A 13,003-nucleotide genomic window follows, 5' to 3' on the forward strand; every position below is an offset into this window, starting at 1 on the left:
AGCCCGTGGATGGATTTTAAGGTGGTTTTCATCTGCTGCGGCGAATTCGGTCTGGTTACCATTATTCCGCCTCAGTTACACTATGCCAGCGATTGCCGCGAAAACAACAATCTCCACCTAAGCGCACGCCATAAATACAGGGCTATTACAAATGATTGAAGCGATTTCACAAATTCACTGTAGCTCCATTAATTGACATATGGTCACGACACACTACAGATGCGTAGAAAAACTCATAAAGTTTTGTTCGACTGAAGCCGGACTTCAGGTTTCTGCCGCCAGAGCGCTCGAGAGCGCAGTGAGACAAAATGGCGACAGGTGCCGAGAAGGCGTATGTCGTGCTTGAAATGCACTCACATCAGGCAGTCATAACAGTGCAACGACACTTCAGGACGAAGTTCAACAAAGATCCACCAACTGCTAACTCCATTCGGCGATGGTATGCGCAGTTTAAAGCTTCTGGATGCCTCTGTAAGGGGAAATCAACTGGTCGGCCTGCAGTGAGCGAAGAAACGGTTGAACGCGTGCGGGCAAGTTTCACGCGTAGCCCGCGGAAGTCGACGAATAAAGCAAGCAGGGAGCTAAACGTACCACAGCCGACGGTTTGGAAAATCTTACGGAAAAGGCTAAAGCAGAAGCCATACCGTTTACAATTGCTACAAGCCCTGACACTCGATGACAAAGTCAAACGCTTTGAATTTTCGGCGCGGTTGCAACAGCTCATGAAAGTGGATGCGTTCAGTGCGAAACTTGTTTTCAGTGATGAAGCAACATTTTTTCTTAATGGTGAAGTGAACAGACACAATGTGCGAATCTGGGCGGTAGAGAATCCTCACGCATTTGTGCAGCAAATTCGCAATTCACCAAAAGTTAACGTGTTTTGTGCAATCTCACGGTTTAAAGTTTATGGCCTCTTTTTCTTCTGCGAAAAAAACGTTACAGGACACGTGTATCTGGACATGCTGGAAAATTTGCTCATGCCACAACTGGAGACCGACAGCGCCGACTTCGTCTTTCAACAGGATGGTGCTCCACCGCACTTCCATCATGATGTTCGGCATTTCTTAAACAGGAGATTGGAAAACCGATGGATCGGTCGTGGTGGAGATCATGATCAGCAATTCATGTCATGGCCTCCACGCTCTCCCGACTTAATCCCATGTGATTTCTTTCTGTGGGGTTATGTGAAAGATTCAGTGTTTAAACCTCCTCTACCAAGGAACGTGCCAGAACTGCGAGCTCGCATCAACGATGCTTTCGAACTCATTGATGGGGACATGCTGCGCCGAGTGTGGGAGGAACTTGATTATCGGCTTGATGTCTGCCGAATCACTAAAGGGGAACATATGGAACATTTGTGAATGCCTAAAAAAAGTTCTTGAGTTTTTGTATGTGTGTGCAAAGCATTGTGAAAATATCTCAAATAATAAAGTTATTGTAGAGCTGTGAAGTCGCTTCAATCATTTGTAATAACCCTGAACTCTACCACGCGAAAATTGGGGTTACAAGCGTCTGGTATGAGACGTTCCTGGGGGTGGTGGGTGTATGGGAGTGGGGGGGGGGGGGGGGGGAGCAACCGCACAGTACCCCTGTGTTCGGTGTGGGGTGGTGGTGGGGTGAGTGGACTACTGTGGCCTGTTGTGGGGTTGTGAACTACTGAGGGCTACGGCGGAACGAAGGCTCTCCGTCGTTTCTAAGTCCCTGGTTCAATACAAACATAAGCACATACAAACCCAGGTCAAATTTCTGAAACATCTAGTCATCTAGTGTCGGTGTATGTGATGTACTTCGTAACTCTTTAAACAATAAACATACAGTGGTAACTCGCAAAGCCTCTCCGTGCCGTAACGGCACATACAGGACAGGTTGTTAGCCTGAAGACTGGCTACATTCTCGGCAGTGGCCAATCAGCCGCCAAGTTTAGCATTCAAAATAAATAGCCGCAGCCAGGTGAAACGGACCAGTGTATAAAAGAAAGCCATCGGCAAGGCATTGTATGGTCAGTTGCGATTTTTCTCCCCGAGAAGTCGAACTATATCAGCCGTAATGACGTCAACAGCTCCTCCCTTCAGACACAATTTACAGGCTTGCAAGAGCAAGACTGCTACACATTAAACAAAATTTCCACGTGCTACATTAAAACATTACCAAGAAAAAAATGCACCATTTCTTTCATTATGAAAATGTGTCTCGCATTACACAGAACAGCTTTTGTCTCTTATAATGTGCCTCTATTTGTATAAATGAGCGGCTATCCCAGGACACGGAACCCAGACGAAGTGGCAGGATGCCAATCTAGCGAATTCCAGGAATTAAACACAAACATTATTTTCAGTACTTCTTGTACATAGTGACCGGATTAATAAATTTAAATGCTGATATAATCTTCTCAGGAAGAGGTGTAATATTATGCGAAACGTTCGACACAGAAAGAAAAGTATGACAGTTCTGAACTGCGTGTTTGTCTTGAGGAAAATACCCAGACTATATTCATGTAGTATTTGAAAATGAGAGCACTTATAGATTTGCAACAAACCTTACACATAATTTCAAACCTTTGCTAAACTTTTTTTCGCTAACAGCACACGCAAAATACCTATCTGCGAACTGTGTCGTCAATTCAGTTGGTAGTAAACTACTACTCCCACTAGTAGTAGTTTAAATCATCGAGCATCATGTGACAATTTTATTACGAAATCGTAGTAGGCGTTAAACTGTTTTACTTTCATCGTTTCTTGGGATCGTCAGGGAGAAAAAGTTTCGTAAATGTTTAAAATTATGTGTAACGTTTGTTGAAAGTCTCTGAGTGCTCTCACTCTCAAATAGTGGATGATTTAAGAATAAGCATTCATGAATCTTAGGCTACGCTGCCTTTTTCAATCCCACCCCCACCCCTTTGACTGGTATTCTTTCCAGATAGTAGGCGATACGTGTACCAAATTTGGCTGAAATTGGTCCTGTGGTCTAGGAGGAGATGTGGAACACACATACTCACATAAGTACACACATTTAGCAGGTACCATTCACTGTGAACATTTGGACTGGAATTCTTGGAGGTCACCGTCTTAAACCACACGTCTTACCAGATCGTTTGAACAGTTTATGATAGTTGAAGCTTCCGGAAAATGCTGTACTGAACTTGTGAAGGACATTCCCATCTACGCGTTCACTAATTTGGGATTTCCGAAGGATGGTGATCTAGCGCACTTTTTTTGTTAGGTCAGGGCATATGTGACAGAAAAGTTCATGACGAAAGTAACTGGAAGGGAATGCCCAGTCGCTTGAACTGTGTGCTCACCTGGCATCACCATTTGACTTTTTCCTCTAAGGTTATGTCAAGCCTCCAGTGTACACACCACCAGTAGGAACAGAACAGTACCTGAATTTATTCACTGGATCTTTACAGCGTTTTGTACCACTAGAAAGGAGAGCGGAATTTTAAGAAGAATCAGATAAAACATGGTCTGTCGTTGCATGTTATGTAAATAAGATAATGGTCGTCACATGGAACATTTACTCTACGGTGGTGAAGCCACGGATTCGTTTTACGGTATTTTATTGTACTCTTCTGCCAATAAATGGTTTTCAAATTACAGTACTCTCGTATTTCTTTCAGCCTACCGATTGGGTCTGTACATACTCCTGTAGAATCCTTATATGACATTTCCGGTTACAGGTTCATTTTAAAACGTCCAAAATTTTCTCTGCAATCTCTCAAATGTTTAAAAAGTCGTTCTGCAACACACCGCATATTGCGGTGAGATTGGAAAGGGGGGAGGGGTGGGGGGAGAGGACAAATGGGTTTCCATGTATCTGAATACATATAATGATAGGCGGCAATCCTTTTTTCAAGTACATTTTTAATTATAATATTAATGGAGATCTACAGAAAAGCAATTCACGTTGCCAAGATTCTTAATTACATAGACTGTACGTACTACTTTAGAAGGCATGATTACTTTATGTCTATAAACTGATGATGTTACGCCTATTTTCGTACGTCTATGGTGAGCATGGGAAACGCTGAGCAAGGTGCGTTTGTGAGTAAGGGGAACAGGACAGGCACCTAAAAAAAAAAAAAAAAAAAAAAAAAAAAAATTAAAAAAAAGAAAGAAAAGAAAAAAGAAAAGAAGGATGGTCTTCGTGGAGAGTTCGATCCGGCCAGCGAGCGTCTCTTTGTAACGAAAGTCTGGCGCCGACGTGGTGAAGAGCAATGCATGGCATTGTGCACAGTACAACAGCGACCGGTTGACCGCCGCATCTCTGACCAGCTCAGGTTTCTAATGGCAGGGAAGAGCCGCTTCAGATGTTTTTTGGAAGCGCCCTTGCAGACAACTATCGGCCTCTTTCGGAAAAAAAACAGATTGGGATGAAATAATGTGCCTAGCTTCAGTAACTCTTTTGGTGTACACTTTCAGCACTTCTGTAGCAAAGCTAAAGGAGAACGCAAGAAGGTCGTATTGGTAGAGGCGTCACTGACGTCAAAGTGACGGTGCTGTGACTCCCGTTATTTAGAAGTGGGGCTGAATTCCAAGTGTACATTGGATGTTTTTAGAGACGCTTTGTCTTGGCGGGATTTTTGGTGACATGGGTCTCTGCGCAATGGGAGCTGTGCTCTCCGCACTTTTAATCATTGGTGGACTAATGTGCATTGGCGGGAATCTGTAAGAGGCCGTCAATATCCGCGGGAAGGTGAAGATTCCGCCCCCGCGGTTTACGAAGGCAGGTTAAGCTTGGCCAAATGGGGCAAGGTTAGACATTGTGGACTGTGCTTATGGCTGTGTCTTGTCACAGACCCGCGTTTTGAAGATCGGTTTGAGACGAGGAAGTCGGCTCCTGCACAGATGTGCAGCGTTCAAGCTGCGATGCTGGCATCGTCTTCCGCGGCAGAGCCAGTAGTACGACAGTGGCGTCATTTCAGCACAAACTGAGGGTAATCCGCATTACCGGCGCTTAGGGAAACTCAGAGCCATCCACAGCTTTTATGTCATGGACTGGTTTCTGTCTCAAATCCACAGTAGCTCTGCTGTATGCACGTGGTTTGCCGATAATATCAAAGCGCCCACTTCCTGTAATTTGTCATTATATTTCGTGCAACTGATCTAAAGTTAACGATGCGCGGAGTGCGTCAGGACTTAGTTGCAAAGGCCTAATTATTCAGCAGTCTGTAACTCAGAAAGCCAGGGAACCAAGTTACTTTGTTTTTCAACACTGTTTGTTCATTATATACTGTATATTTGTAAGTAGGCTGTTTATGTTTTCTTATTGGCAACGTTACGTAGCGCTTTGTATGAAAATCACTGGCTGTGCTGTGTGCAGTCTGTGGCTAGTTTGCATTGTTGTCTGCCATTGTAGTGTTGGGCAGCTGGATGTGAACAGCGCGTAGCGTTGCGCAGTTGGAGGTGAGCCGCCAGCAGTGGTGGATGTGGGGAGAGAGATGGCGGAGTTTCTAAATTTTTAAGACTGGATGTCATGAACTGCTATATACATTATGACTTTTGAACACTATTGAGATAAATACATTGTTTGTTCTCTCTCAAAATCTTTCATTTGCTGACTATGCCTATCAGTAGTTAGTGCCTTCAGTAGTTTGAATCTTTTATTTAGCTGGCAGTAGTGACGCTCGCTGTATTGCAGTAGTTCGAGTAACCAAGATTTTTGTGAGGTAAGTGATTTGTGAAACGATAGGTTAATGTTAGTCAGGGCCATTCTTTTGTAGGAATTTTTGAAAGTCAGATTGCGTTGCGCCTAAAATATTGTGTGTCAGTTTAAACACAGTCATGTATAATTTTTCAAAAGGGGACGTTTCATATTACTTATGTATTTATTGTATCATTTTTATTTATAGTTTGAATAATGTTTGATTAGTACATGTTTATATTTAACAACTATAACTGACATTAGAGTCGAATTGAATTTACGATGTATTGCTTGTGAGACTGATAGTTCTGGGCACCTCCATATAACGTTACTGAGTGTATTTCGTATATTGATTAGTGGACTGTGACTGAAAGAACGTGGAGGTTACAATGTAAATTTCTGAACCAGGTAGTCAACCTTGCACATAAACTGTATTTTGTAATGTGTATGTTTGTTGAGGTAGGGTTTATAACAAGAGCGGAAGGGAGGAGGGGGAGGGCGGAAGGGGTCGCACGTTTACATGTCCTAACGTACATGCATATTAAAACTGCAGAGCAGGCAGAAATCAGATGTGACTTGTTCTTTATTTTGACGTGTTTCACTGGACCAGTGCGTGTGTCTTCAGAAGTTATGTAGCCATGGATCCTGCAACCTTGATTTTTAATGGTCGCTGTTCCCCAGAAGGCAATGCCTGCACCCGCTAATATTGTATAAAGGATGATTCATTTTAACCGTCAAAACTCGTGAAGTGACGTAAATGACACTGAGAGAAGTAATTTTATATAATGGGGTTGCAAATATCCGGAAATACCCCGAAAGTAGAGGACAAACATTGAACACGTGACCTCAGCAGACGACGTACCTTACCAACACCGACTCAAAGGAAGGCCTCGGCGCTTGTTCGTGACGTCACGTCAGCTAGGCACGGCGAACGCCACGTCTGTTGCAGGCATACTCATAATGGTGGTGTCTCCCTCTCTGACACAGGAAAATGCGAAACTATTGGCGGTAGTTGACCAACACACATTGTTCTGAGAGATTTCTGCAATCAATTGTGCAATTGATTACACTTCTTAACAAATAGTATACTCCTGAACTTAAATTTCCACCTGTTTTAAGGATTGACACACAAAAACTACTTCATGGTCCAGCAGCAACAGAATTCGTGTTTCTTTACCTTATTTGTAAACCTGTGGAAGTTACGTTGGTACTGGGTTGGTTTTACAAGAAACTGTGAACATATTGGTGCTCTTCTTTAGGTATCTTGGCTGACTATGGGGTGAGGAGCACTGAATGTTAATAAAATATCTTGCGATTGTACACGTTGGGGAGGGGTGGGGGACAGAAGAAGAGGCAAAAGAGAGATCCTTGTTTTATCAAATAATTTTTTTTTCTTATAAAGTTTCCCCTTTCAGTTGCAAGAGGGGAATATTTATCTTTTCTAATGTGCATGTTTAAAAAAGTTTAAGCTCAGCGGTATTTTCGATGTATGAAGCTATTTTGTTTCCTGTTTAAAATTCCTTTCGTTGAAAGCGACTGTAATCTAATGACTGGCAATAGTTGGACATTTACACATGTAAATTAGTTCACATTCCCAGTGACGATCTCAAACGAAAATAAATAAACAGTAGAAACGAGTTCATTGTAAGGGGGTTGGGGTAAGTTTCGATAACAATATGGATCAAGTAAATATAATCTCTTGAATGTAAAATTTCCGAAGCTTGCAATGGGGCAAAACATCTTCTCATATTGATCTACGTTTGTTTCGCAGGATTCAGTAATACAGAACTATGATCTTCATTTGTAACTTTACGATAATAAGAAAATCTTTCATCTAAATAAAACTGCAGAATCCAAAACAATACCAAACAGTTTGTCCAAAAATAAAGAGATTTATAGTGATAAGCACGCCCAGGCGTTTCTGCCTGCAACAGACCTGGCGTTCGCCGTGCCTAGCTGACGTGACGTCACCAGAAAGCGCCGAGGCCTTCCTTTGAGTCGGTGTTGACCTTACCGCATGTACAACGAGGGGGCTTCTCGATCCTACCGTCGACAACAGCGGGCAGTAGTGCATATCGCTGCGCTAGGCTACTCTGTTTTAGAACATGTTTTGCAAATACGAGGTGTGTTCAAATATAAGGTATTGTATTGCATTGAACTGGGGACCTAGAAACGACGGAGATACTTCGTGCCCGCCGTAGCCCGCAGTGGTGCACAGCCCAACAACAGGCAACAGCAGTCCACTCAACCAACCGCCGCCCCACACCGAACCCAGGGTTATTGTTTGTTCGGCCGCCAACTGACTCCCTCGGGAACGTCTCACACCAGACGAGTGTAACCCCAATGTTTGCGTGGTAGAGTAATTATGGTGTGCGCGTACGTGGAGAAGGTGTTTGCGCAGCCATCGCCGACATCGTGTAACTGAGGCGGAATAAGGGGAACAAGCCCGCATTCGCCGAGGCAGATGGAAAACCGCCTTAAAAACCATCCATAAACTGGCCGGCACACCGGACCTTGACATTAATTCGCCGGGAGGATTCGTGCCGGGGAGCGGCACGCCTTCCCGCCCGGAAAGCATTACGTTATACCGAAAGGCTAACCGGGCGGGCAAATAAAGTAAGGTAACTTTATATTTTTTGAGAAAAAATATTTATTTATTCATCGATATTCATGTAGTACGCCTCAAACTAATCCCTTTCTGACACAATACACTTGTGCCAACGCTTTTTCCAACCCAGAGGCACTTCTCATAAGTACTTTTTGGCACAGCCTTGAGTACTTCCAGCGATGTAGTTTTTATTTCCTCAGTCATTGGAAATCTTCATCCGTTCATAGATCTCTTCAGTTTTGGCAACCGGAAAAAATTGCAGGAGGCCAAATCGGGTGAATATGGTGGCTGAGACATGTTCGTCGTGTTGTTTTTGGCCAAAAAAGTCTCTTACAAGTAACAATGAATGAGCAGGTGAACTGTTGTGATGTAAAATCCGTGACGTCTTTTGTGTATTGCTTTTCGCAAACGGCGCATAACGTCAAGGTAATATTCTTTACTGATCGTACGACCTTGAGGCGAAACTTCATGATGTACTACGCCACGGTAACTGAAGAAACAGTAAGCAAATCTTTGACATTTGCTCGAAGCTGGGGTGCTCTCTTCGGTCTTGCCTCTCTGGGATGTTTCCATTGGGACGATTGGAATTTGGTTTCGATGTCATAACCGTAAAACCATGTTTCGTAACCAGTTATGGCCCATTTGAGCAAATCAGAATCATCATTGACGTCATTCAAGAGCTTCTGAGTGATGCTCATGCGACAGTTCTTCTCATCAAACTGAGACGTTCTGGAACAATCTTCGCTGACACATATCTCATGCCCAAAGCACTCAAAAAAATTGTATGATACGAGCCGAATGATGTGCCAACATCCTCAGCGACTTCTGTTATGGTAATTCGACGATTTTCCAAAACAATTTTCTTCACAGCTTCGACTTTTATCATCTGTTGTTGATGTGCTGGGGCGCCCAGAGCGAGGTTCGTCATATTCATCTGCCCGGCCATCTTGGAAGAGCTTGTATCACTTCTAAACGTTCTGTTTATTCGAGTATACTCATCGTGTGCCACTGTCTACATTTCAAGTGTTTTAGAGCACTTTATTCCAATTTTTACACACAATATGATGCAAATTCTTCGCTCTATTTTTAATAATAATCGAAAATCACCGAGCATACTAAAACATGTCTAACCTTTCAATCTGTTAAAAACAAACGAAGTATGCTGTGCACTTGAAACTGTGAACATATGTTAGGGACATATGTACCAACATGACAAACAAAATCGATAATCGAATCTACGTTACCCGCGCAATTTGAAAAGTCATCTTGCTATCTGAACAGCCCTCGTATGATATGCCATAAACGTAGACGTTGCCAAATTATTGTCCTCGCTATAACCAAACAAAAGGTATTCTCATTTTCTGTTTCTTTCCTTTTGTACCTTCTGTTGTTGGCAGGAGCCAATTCACGGAGTTTGGAGGAAGCCGAAAGGCACGCGTTTACGCTCACGCAGACTGGCGTGAGGTCTGGAACAATTAAAGGAATTGAGTATAAAAATAAAGAGCGTAGTTGCTTGAATACTTAACTTTAATCCATAACTGGAGAACATCGCTCTTGTTGATACATTAATAACAATCTCAATATAAACTGGTAATGGCACCTTGCTAGGTCGTAGCAAATGACGTAGCTGAAGGCTATGCTAACTATCGTCTCGGCAAATGAGAGCGTATCTGTCAGTATATCATCGCTAGCAAAGTCTGCTGTACAACTGGGCGAGTGCTAGGACGTCTCACTAGACCTGCCGTGTGGTGGCGCTCGGTCTGCAATCACTGACAGTGGCGACACGCGGGTCCGACGTATACTACCGGACCGCGGCCGATTTAAAGGCTACCACCTAGCAAGTGTGGTGTCTGACGGTGACACCACACCTTCCTTTCTTGTTTACAGACTTTGTTTGGTAAAGAACATGTAGGTTGTCTACTGGCAGCGATGAAATTCTGCAGTTTATACTTATTCACTTGTGACGCAATTTGGCAATCTTTTGTTACAGTGTACTTTGCTACTGACCAGCGAAGACCGCGAGACCAGTAAAACCGCGTGCTTAATCCATGCACTTAAGCTCGAAGCCACACCGGCTTAAGTGCTTGACAGGTTGGGATGATCAGGTGCGACAGACCGATAGCCTTCACCACTAAACGTGCGGCGAGGTACGTCATCTGGTGACGTCACGTTTTCAGTATTTGTCGTCCGTGTTCGGGGTGGTTCCCGATATTTGCAACCCTTCGTGTCTTATTTTAAAGTACTTGTCTCAGTGTCATCTACATCGCTTCGGTTTTTTTAAAACGTTAATAAGAATATGCAGTATCTGTATATAATTATTGTTAGTTAATTTTGTTTATTATGGTCCAGAGGTGGATGTTCATACCTGAGTTTGTTTGCTGGTTTATGCGATATCGTTTTAGCGGTGGCTAGAGCTGGAGGGTTATTATTTATCTACAAAATGTTTTACTAACGGAGCCACCGAGCGAGGTGGTGCAGTAGTTAGCACACTGGACTCGCATTCGGGAGGACGACGGTTCAATCCCGTCTCCAGCCATCCTGATTTAGGTTTTCCGTGATTTCCCTAAATCGTTTCAGGCAAATGCCGGGATGGTTCCTATGAAAGGGCACGGCCGATTTCCTTCCCAATCCTTCCCTAACCCGAGCCTGCGCTCCGTCTCTAATGACCTCGTTGTCGACGGGACGTTAAACACTAACCACCACCACCACTAACGGAGCCGTGCATAGCTCGTGTTCGTGCCATTTCTTATTTTACATCTTGTTTTTTTACCGTACTGCCACCTCGTTAAGTTAAATTCAATTACTGGTGTCGCTGAGTTGCTGCCTTGCCTGCCCGTGAGCGGCAGCAGCAGACCTTATCGATATCGGCACTCCCATATTATCTATGCTGGACTGCTATTACTTCCCGGGTGTCGTGTGTTGTGAGTTAATTCGGACCTAGCAGTGTTTGATTTACCACGCGGCACATCTTCAGTCAGGGCGCGGCAGCAGTGAGGTCGGGACCGCCACGACTCGTCCGACGGTTGCCGACACGCATGGTTGGAGTGGGGACGACTTTGGTTGGTCGTCGTTCGGTCGTCTTGCCGGACGACGTGTGTTTGGCCAGCGATCGCTTATGGGTTGGCTGTGTGTGCCGACGCGTGATTCGTCACTGTTAATGTACAGTCACTGCCGTTAACATTGTATGGTTCTTCGTGCAAGTGTTCGTGAAACTGTATATAGTTGGTGTGATTTTGAGTGACAAGTTATTTTAACTGTTGTCGGCGTACTGGCTCGGAGCAGTCGGTCGGTTGGCGTGGAGCAGTGAGGAATTCTCGGCGGGGAGTAGTTTGGCCGGGGCCCGATGGTGGGCTCTACGTGGTGTCTGAGTGTGTGGCGCTGTTCCCATTGCTATGAGGTCCGTGCCTCACCGACCCTGGACACGAAAGTTGAGTTTTGATTTAACCTACCAGCAAGCCAAGACTGTTCACATTGTGTCGTTTGGAGTTCGTTGTTGGCTGTTGGGATATTCCCGCGAGCAACAACGCAATTTTAAAGTTGGAAAATTCTAGTTCGCGAGACCGCTACGGTCGCAGGTTCGAATCCTGCCTCGGGCATGGATGCTTGTGATGTCCTTAGGTTAGTTAGGTTTAACTAGTTCTCAGTTGTAGGGGACTAATGACCTCAGCAGTTGAGTCCCATAGTGCTCAGAGCAATTTGAGCAAAATTCTAGCCACCCTCCGGTGAAGCTTCACTGTATTTGGTTATTTGAATTGGAGTGCACCATGGAAATCCTCTGCCTTGTGGCTGTTAACGTTCCGGTTACGTGCCCTGGACGTTGACGTAAATTTCGGGCAGTGCAGGTTCCTCATCGTGTAGTTGCTGTCCAGCACGGTGTGTAGTTTGACAGCTCCGTGTATGATTGGTTGTGGGCCCCAATATCTTCTAGGCTGTTCGATTGAACTCCCTGTTGTGTGCTGGTCGGTTGGAGCGGAAGTTATCTTCTCGATGGGCCCGTCGACTGTCGGTCGGTTGGGTTGTCGTCGGACCGTGAATGGTTGGCCCGACTGCCTGTCGCACCTAAGCGAGAGTTAGTGTGTTGGAATTACAGGCCGACCCTTGAACATCTCGGCGTCCTTTTGTGTACTGCCTTTTTTTTTTTAATCTGTCCTTGTTGTTGGTACTTATAGGGCCTCTAGCCGGTTTTGTGTTTTAAATTAAGAGTTGTTTTACTCTTAAGGCCTTCAGCCTAGTTTATTGTTTGACTTAAGCCTTCTGGCATTAAAAAAAGTTTTTTGAATTTTTAAGTCTTCGGCCTTCAGCCGATTTGAATTTAACTTGTTTACTTCAGCCTAACTACAGAGCTGTTTTAAGATAAGGCTTGCCTTTAAATTTCTGATCATGGCTACGTTACAACTTATTGGCCTTCAGCCGTTTTAAATTAAAGTGGCTTTCAGCCAGTAATTAAGTCCCAAAGATTAAAGTTGTGCGTTTACAAAAAGTTTTTGGGGTCTTGTAATGTTTGGTCAAACAATAAAGTTGAATTTTCGAGTGTAACAGACAGTCCCTTATTTTGGCCCCTTTCCACGATTTATTCTACCTGTCCTGTCCTGCGAGTAAGCAGGGCATATCACTAGGTAAAATAACCTTTGGTTGCTAGTATTTGTTTACTTGTGTGATATGTGTTTCATTTCAACGCTTGCCTTTTGAATATAGAAATTGCTCCGGATGGGACTATACAGTCGCAAAGGGCAGAATAGCTCCCATGTGTAACAT

The sequence above is a fragment of the Schistocerca americana genome, chromosome 6, assembly GCF_021461395.2.
Source record: "Schistocerca americana isolate TAMUIC-IGC-003095 chromosome 6, iqSchAmer2.1, whole genome shotgun sequence".
Lineage (NCBI taxonomy): Eukaryota > Metazoa > Arthropoda > Insecta > Orthoptera > Acrididae > Schistocerca > Schistocerca americana.